An 8,252-nucleotide genomic window follows, 5' to 3' on the forward strand; every position below is an offset into this window, starting at 1 on the left:
CATGCCGAAATTGGAGGTTTTAATGATGTGACAGCAAAAAATTGAATTGGTCATTGCGAGGGGGTCACTAGGGAGCTTGGGGGGTTGATCTATGCAATATACCTAGTTTTAAATCGTGCTTGTTTCATGCTAATGTGAAACACCATCATTCTGATACTACTGAGATTTAAATTTTTCACTCTAGATTTTAAATGAAGTTGAAAATTCATTTTTCACTTGATGATCGTGCTAATCATGACTGCATGAGTCCAGTTTCCCTGCACCCAAAGTTTATTACTGATGGTAGCTTTCCTATATCTAATTGTCTAATGTAAAAAAGTTGGGCATTTTGTGGGGGGTGTACTGTGGTCTTGGCCTCTCCTACCTTGGGGGTGGGGGTGGGGTGGGGGTGGGGTGGGGTGGAGGTTGGTCTTGTTGGCATCCAGGTTTGAAATTGATGTAGGCATTCCAGTAATTTGATTGCAAATTTGTTAGATCCTCTGGTGAACAGTCATATCAGGTGGGAGCATACAAACAAGGACATCAGGGACGCTGTCCTAAATAAAGAGGTGTCCTGATTATGATCACCTGTGTCCTCGAACACAAGACGTACGATCGTTTAGCCAAAACATACTGCGAGCGGTCAGCCGTACTTTTGAGGTACATTGTGTCTCCGCGGTATAATACGATATCAATTTAGACCAAGGGACCAAATAATGCTGTCCTCTCTCAAAGGTGTCCTCACACAGAAGGTAATTCTCTGAATACACCCCGTCTCGTTGAGGCTGCCATTGTGATTGATTGCTGCGAGCTGATTCGTCAATGGCGGCACGTGACTGATTACACTGGCGGCCTCTATCGGACGGCGTTGGTCGGGTTTTTCTGGTGTTGACACCAATCGAATAGCTATTTGACTAGCTCCGCTGACTTTGTCAGCTGAGCTAAAAACTACTCAAAGGATCCAATGCAATTGACGCATTTTTTTAGAGAAAGTCAATGGCTTTATTTTGAGAACATGTTCATAACAATTTTTCTTGTTGTCAAAGTACTATTTTTGAGAATTTTAAAAAAATCACACTACGTCCGATCTGAGAGTTGTTCTTTTATGGTAAGATTGTTATTATATTAATGGTAATCATTAATGTCATTCACATTTCTTTCCTGTTTCCAGGCAAATAGATGGACACCATAAACTTATCAGATGGAGGTTTGTCATTCATGCTGGTATAGATGGCTTTAGCAGATTAACTGTCTATTTGCATTGTTCAGCGAACAACAGGGCATCAACAGTGACGACACTCTTTACTCAGGCTGTCCGAGAATATGGTTTGCCTCAGCGTGTGCGGGCTGATCATGGCACTGAAAATGTGGAAATTGCTCGACTCATGCTTGAATCACGAGGTCTTGGATGGGGAAGCATGATCACTGGAAGCTCGGTTCATAACCAAAGGATTGAGAGGCTGTGGAGGGACGTTAGAAGGGTAGTGGTTGACCACTACAGCAATGTGTTTTATTTCTTGGAACAGAATAACTTATTGGATCCATTGAATGAAGAGCATATGTGTTCAGGAGATATTGTTGTCTTTGGCCCCGTTACGGCCCTTGTGGAATTGTTCGAAAAGTGTAGAATTAGAAACAACATCATATTTGAAACCACGTTTTGCCTTGCCCATTTTTCCATCAAAATACCCATCTTTGACGACAACGAACCACAAATAATAGAGATCCTCAAGAACATATTGGTATACAGAGCGTAGTTAAGTAGAGTACATTTAGAAGGATGGCCGAAAATAGCGTAGAAACTGTGAACAGTGTTGAAGAAACTCCCGATGAAAACCAGACCGCGATGACCCAGATAAAAAGCCCAATCGATTCGAACCTTTTTCCCCCTGCTAGTAGTAGTATGTGTGCTGGTAGTGGTACTGAGGATGATGCAGCTCGGAGCCACGCTCAGCCTGCTGAGAGCTCCCAACAGAGGTTACGTCCCTCCGGATGGTACGAAAAGAACTTGAGAAAAGAGAAGGCAGGGTTGAAGTCTGCTTTTACCAGGGCCAGGCGGCAGTTGACAGAGTTAATTTCAGATAGTGACACATTGTTTGCAGATAGTCAGTTTATACAGGCAGCAACTAGAAAAGTTGATAAAGCACAGGAAAGAGCTATGGGCAATATGAGTTCACTGGCTGATTTGTATGCGTCTCAAAATAGATTCGAAGACTTTGATAAAGTCACAGCTGAGATGGAGAAGATAGAAGAAGAATTTGCTGATTCTCAGAATGCAGCTGAACAGTATTTCGCAGAAAGAAGAGAAAAGTCGTCAAGCAGTAGATCGACATCTAGCATAATAAGGAATTGGGATTCACTTGCGAATGTTCACCGATCCCAACAATTTGGATCGGCCATAGAAATGATAGAGGAACATGAAGAATCGAGCAGAGGCCTACCTGAACCCGAAGATAGGTCAAAAGACGTCACGACAACAGAAGCTGATCGCACACCTGACAAGCCTGATGGTCGCACACTAGATGATGTTGGGGTACAACAACCAGCAGTTGTCATAGACCATGGTGAGATAGCCATGGGTGAGATTACCATTGGTGATAAAGGCCCTGGCGAGATTGCCATGGGTGAAAACAAGCCTCGCGGCGGAAATGGTGCAGCTTCAGTTGAAGATAAAGGCCCTGGTGAGATTGCCATGGGTGAAAACAAGCCTCGCGGCGGAAATGCTGCAGCTCAAGTGGAAGACAAAGGCCCTGGTGAGATTGCCATGGGTGTGCCTGCCATGGATGACAGCAAGCCTAGAGGCGGTAATGGTTCAACTTTAATTGGTGATCAAGGGAGAAGCGATGTCGCTACTGGTACTACAGCCCCTCCACAGCAGAAGAAAGTCGGTCCAGCAGTAACAGTCGTTAAGCAGAAACAGACAACAGATGAAGAAGCAAGACACAGAAACAGACAAGTGGAGGGTCCTAAGAAGGTCCAGTTTTATAGTCCAGCCGCGCCTATTGATAATCGTCAGGTTAAGCCTACCTGTCCACCGGAGCCAATCCAAAATCATCCTGTTTCGCAAAATCGTTTGGTTGCGCCTACTGGAAATGCTAATGTTGAGCTTTCCCACAGCACTCGAGGTGCAGTGCCTGCAGTTAATTGCAGTCAGCCGAGTAAGGACAAGAGCCCACTCCGATTCCAAGGAAAACAGATTGATAGCATTCCAGCATATTCGCCCAACAGTTATGGAGCAAATAGTCAGCCTACCCGTATGCCTAACACGATTAAAGCTGACTGGTCACAACCATACAACACTATACAATATTATGGCACAGGGGGCCAAGAACCAAGTTACCAGCAGTTCACACAGGACAACAACATTGGTCAGCCTTCAATGCTTGAGAAGGACATGTGGCGACAGCTGAAGAGAGTTTCCATACCGGTGTTTTCCGGAGACCTGAAGTCTTATGAAAGTTGGAAAGCAGCCTTTGTAGCATGCATCGACAAGGCACCAGCCACTGCAGAATTCAAGCTTTTGCATTTGAGGGAGCATCTGAGAGGTGAAGCGTTGAAAGTGATTGAAAATCTTGGGCATTCAGCAACAGCATATCAAGCGGCAAAGGATAGATTGGATCGGAAATATGGTGGATATAGGAGACAGGTGGCGCTTCACTTCGAGGAAATCCACAACTTTCGTCCAATACGACCTGGAAAGCTGAAAGAAGATGTAGAAAAGTTCGCTGATTTGTTGGACCTTACAGTCATAAACCTAAAAGAGTCCGGCCTTTACAGTGACCTCGACAGTCGTCTGTTGTACTCTGTTCTGATGAAGAAAATGACTGAAAAGATGGTTGCCGAGTATCATCGTTGGCTAGATGACTACCAGTATAAGGAATCGATTGAAGTTCTTCATGCCTGGATCATAAAGGAAGCACAAGTCCGAATTGTAGCTCATGAAGCTGTTCGTGGGTTTGCCGATGGTACAGGAGATGATAGAAAGAATGGACAAAGCACAGATGACAACAGGAGGCACCGATCAGATGATAACTACAAGAAGAAAAAGAGCTTTTTCACATCCGGGTCAGCAGGAGCAGCAAAACCAGAATTTAAAAGGGACTGTCCTCTTTCATCATGCCAAGAGCAACATGGCATATGGAGTTGCGACAAGTTTAAAGGACTTGAGATTGACAAGAGATGGGATATGGCGAAGGAGCTAAAACTTTGCTATAGATGTCTGGCTAATAGTAATCACCGTGGTGTTGACTGCAAACGTAGTCGTGTGTGCGGAATCGAAGGATGTAAAGAAACACACAATCGCTTACTGCATCGATCCCCATTGCCAAAAGAAAGTCTTTCAGCCACGAAAAGGGAGAATAAGAAAGAGAAAAGGCCTGCAGCAAGTGGTGAGAAACCTAGAAGCCAAAACTATGGAAGTCTTACAACCACATCTGATGACAAAGAAGAGTCTGAATACATCGCTCTCCGCACTGTTCCAGTAATTGTGAAGAACGGGAGGAAACGTTTGAAAATCAACGTACTGTTAGATGATGGAAGTACGACAACCTATATCAACACAGAAGTGGCTGAAGAGTTGGGACTTAAAGGAGAAGTAATGAAGACCACAGTCAGCGTGCTCAATGGAATGGTAGAATCTTTCGAGACCACACCTGTTGAGGTTGGATTAGAGAGTTTGGACAAGCGAATCGATATGATGATCACTGCAAGAACTACCGATAATGTCACCGGAGATATGAAAGCCATCGACTGGAGAGATTATGCGGATAAGTTTGAACATCTGAAAGACATTGCATTCCCGAAACACGGAAAGAGAGAAACCATAGATATGTTGATCGGCGTTGACTACCCGGAGTTACACTTCTCACTAAAAGAGGTTGCAGGAAAAGATGGCGGGCCAATTGCCAGAAAGACTCGACTTGGATGGACATGTGTAGGGTGTCCACAAAAAGAGATGAAGAAAGAGAGGAATTTCTTTGTTAATCGGAAGAATACTGTCTTAGAGGAGATTAATGCTACCATGAAGCAGTTTTGGGAGATAGACAGCTCAGGAGCCAAAACCGAGAACCATGGAAGTAGTCACATGTCACTGGAGGACAAAGCAGTTTGCACAGTGATACAGAAGGAGATGGTGTATAAGGACAACCGTTATGAAGTTCCATTGCCATGGAGAGAAGGCAGACCTGAACTGCCCGATAATAGTCAGATGGCGGTGCAGAGACTTGCAAGTACGGAACGAAGATTGCTACGTGAGCCAGAAGTTGCGAAGGCTTACACCGCTACCATCAAGCAGTATCTTGAGAAGAACTACGTACGCAAGGTTCCACCAGCTGAAGAGCAGCCACCGTCAAAGTGGTACTTACCGCATTTCCCAGTTGTCAGGCCTGACAAGTCTACAACGAAAACCCGCATCGTATTTGACGCTTCTGCCAAGTTTGAAGGAGTATCGTTAAATGACACACTTCATCAGGGTCCTAAGTTGCAGAAAGACCTAGTCGATGTCTTACTACGATTTAGAAAAGAGCCAGTTGCTCTCGTTGGAGATATTCAACAGATGTACCTGCAACTAGAAGTTGAAGCCAAGGATAGACCTTTCCAGCGGTTCCTATGGAGAGATCTAGACACAACCAGAGCCCCAGAAGAATATGAGTTCAACAGAGTGGTGTTTGGAATCAATTCGTCGCCGTTCCTCGCACAGTTCGTCGCCCAAGAGCATGCCAAACGCCATAGATCAATCTTCCCTTTAGCCTCGGACACCATACTCAAGTCGACTTTCATGGATGACTCGATGGATTCTGTACTGAACGATACAGAGGGTGTGAAGCTGTATCATGAGTTGGATGAACTCTGGCACAAGGCTGGGATGTACTGCAGAAAATGGCTGTCGAACTCCTTAACCGTGTTAGCTGAGATTCCAGAAGAAGACAGGGCAGCTGAAATAAGTTTAGACGAAGGGGAGCTTCCTTCCACGAAGACTCTTGGTGTTCTCTGGCAGGCGAAAGAAGATCAGTTCAGCTTCACTGCCACACCAGTCGAAGACAACTTCACCTTAACTAAGAGGACATTCCTGCAAAAGTTGGCCAAAGTCTTTGACCCAATGGGTTTCATATCGCCCTACATCATACGCGGAAAGATACTTATGCAAGAGATTTGGACGACTGGAGTTGGATGGGACGATAGGAATCTTGGATGCCTTGAGCAGAAGGCACAGTGCTGGTTTGATGATCTTCGAGATTTAGGACTCATAAAGATCCCGAGATGCCTCAGACTGGATTCAACTGAGAAGCTGTTGAGCATCGAAGTCCATGCATTCTCTGATGCGTCGCAGGATGCTTATGGTGCTGTACTTTATGAGAGAACAACCTACGAGGGAGGACTAATCATATCACATTTTATAGTTTCGAAGACTAGAGTTGCCCCGTTGGCTGCAACCAGCATTCCGAGACTTGAGCTGATGGGAGCGACACTCGCCTTGCATTTGACTATGTCCGTAATCGCAGCCTTGCAGCTACCAATGCAGGACGTAACCTTTTGGAGCGATAGTGCTAATGTTCTGTGGTGGATTAGGGGTAGGAGCAGACAGTTTAAACCGTTTGTCGCACACCGTATCGGAGAGATACAGACTCAGACCTGCCCAGATCAGTGGAAGCACGTGCCAACAAAGATGAATCCTGCTGACATCTTAACAAGAGGAGCAAAAGTCAAGGAGTTATCAGACAACACTCTTTGGTGGAACGGGCCGGAATTCCTGCTGAAAGATCATTCTAAATGGCCAGAACAGAACTTCGGAGAAGACAAGTCGCCATTAAGTGAGCGGAAGAAAAGCTCAAATGGAGTTTTTGTTACATTGCAGAAGGAACCACAACCGCAAGATAAGGAGAAAAACAAGCAAGATGTTGATGAAGGAGTTGCTCAAGACTGGCGTTTAAACCCAGAGCGCTACTCTAGCTGGGTCAGATTAACCAGAGTTTCTGCTTGGGTCCACCGTTTTGTAGAAAACTGCCAGCAGCCAGTAGGGCAAAGGAGACATGGCGAACTCGATGCAGAGGAGATCCACGACGCCGAACATCAGTTCATAAGACAAGCCCAGCTGGAGACCTTTCCGGCCGAGTACAAGGCCCTACAGAAGAATAAAGCTTTACCAGTTGCCAGTAGGATTCAGGGACTACGGCCGATGATCGATCAAGATGGTATCCTCAGGAGCAACGGCAGACTTGAGAAGGCTGAATTCCTTGCCTATGATGTGCGTTACCCTGTGATACTGCCACGAAAGAGTTGGGTGACAACGCTGATCATAAGGTTTCATCATGAACAAGCTAACCATGCAGCCGGAGTCAATCACATATTAGCGTCATTGTCTGCAAAGTATTGGATACCAGCAGGAAGAGAAGCTATCTGAGAGTTCGAGAAGTCATGCTACAAATGCAGAAGAAGAAAAGCTAAAGCAGCAACACAACTGATGGCGCCACTCCCAAGAGTTAGACTAAGGCTACCACTCCGAGCCTTTGCTCGAACATCCGTGGATTTCGGTGGCCCTTACTTGACGAAGCAGGGCCGTGGCAGGATCCGAACCAAGCGCTACTTATGCTTGTTTACTTGCTTGCTGTCCAGAGCCGTACACCTCGAAATGGCGTTTAGCCTTGACACGGACTCGTTCCTGCATTGTTTCAACCGGATGATGAACCGAAGAGGAGTGCCGTTGGAGATGTACTCGGATAATGGTACAAATTTCGTCAGTGGAGAAAGGGAGCTGCGGGAATTGGTCGAGCAGTTTGACGAAGACATGATTGAGAGACACGGAACAGTCAGAGGGATCAAGTGGACGTTCAACCCTCCCCTCGGGCCACATTTTGGCGGAGTCCACGAGATCATGATTAAAGCCGCTAAGAAAGCCACTGCAGCAATCTTGGGGAACGCCGACATAAACGATGAAGATTTGATGACTGCCTTTAGTGGTGCAGAAGCCCTCTTAAACTCCAGGCCCCTGACTTACCAGTCCGCAGACGTTAATGACGACACACCATTAACGCCGAACCACCTGTTACATGGTCAAATTGGTGGTGAGTTCGCACCTGCAGCTGCTGATAACGTCGCCTACAACCCAAGGAAGAGATGGCGACATGTTCAACGATTGCTGAAGCACTTTTGGGGGCGCTGGATGAAAGAGTGGCTTCCAATGCTACATCCAAGAAGCAAATGGGCCCAGGAGCGAAAGGACATTGAAGTTGGCGATATCGTTCTTGTCGTCAATCCAGATACGAACAGAGGAAAGT

This window comes from Lineus longissimus, chromosome 7 (assembly GCF_910592395.1).
Source record: "Lineus longissimus chromosome 7, tnLinLong1.2, whole genome shotgun sequence".
NCBI lineage: Eukaryota > Metazoa > Nemertea > Pilidiophora > Heteronemertea > Lineidae > Lineus > Lineus longissimus.